This window comes from Peromyscus californicus, unplaced genomic scaffold (genome assembly GCF_007827085.1).
Source record: "Peromyscus californicus insignis strain IS unplaced genomic scaffold, ASM782708v3 Scaffold_5__1_contigs__length_169319896, whole genome shotgun sequence".
In the NCBI taxonomy this organism is placed as follows: Eukaryota; Metazoa; Chordata; class Mammalia; order Rodentia; family Cricetidae; genus Peromyscus; species Peromyscus californicus.
This window is the reverse complement of record NW_026294573.1, coordinates 22,746,003-22,746,673: the sequence shown is the minus strand read 5'-3', so window position 1 is coordinate 22,746,673 and position 671 is coordinate 22,746,003.

Here is a 671-nt window from a genome sequence, read left to right as displayed (position 1 = left end):
GTCTACATAGTGAATTCTATCTAGGACAGCCAGAGAATAGAGCTTGTGTCCAAAAAAAAAAAAAAACCTGAGATGTAACTCAGAGGTAGAGCACTTGCTAACATCCGTGGGCCCTGAGTTCGATCCACAGCACCGCAAAATAGGACTGAATTTTTTTTATTTGAACACTGTTTTACGTACCTAGTATCATAATTGTCAAAGATAACTCTACAAGGAAGATAAAGGAGGCTCAGAGGCCCGAGAGAAAAGGAAATGGGCTCAAGGTCACGGATCCGCAAACTCCCCCTCGGAACGTCGAGCTGCAAACCGCTCCGAAGCAGAAACAGTGCCGGAGAAAAAGGACAAAGACTGGAACACCCGCTCCGCGCGCACCCGCGCAAGCACTTCCGGGGGAAGTGCCGACGCCACGCCGAGCTCGCGAGAAGACGTGCTTCAGCTGTCGCTCACCCGGCCAGGCCCCGCCCCGCGCCGGCGCGCCTCCAGAAAGGCCCTCCCCCCCCCCCCCCCCCCAGCCCTGGCCGGGCGGGAAGCGGGCGCGCGCTCCCTCCCGTTCCCCTCCGCCCGGGGGGAGGGGGAGGGCGCGGGCCGCGGGGGCGCGCGCTCTCGAGCTGCGTGCTCGCGTACGTCGCCGGGCTTCGGCTGCGTCCGTCCCGCCGCCCGCCCGTTACCGC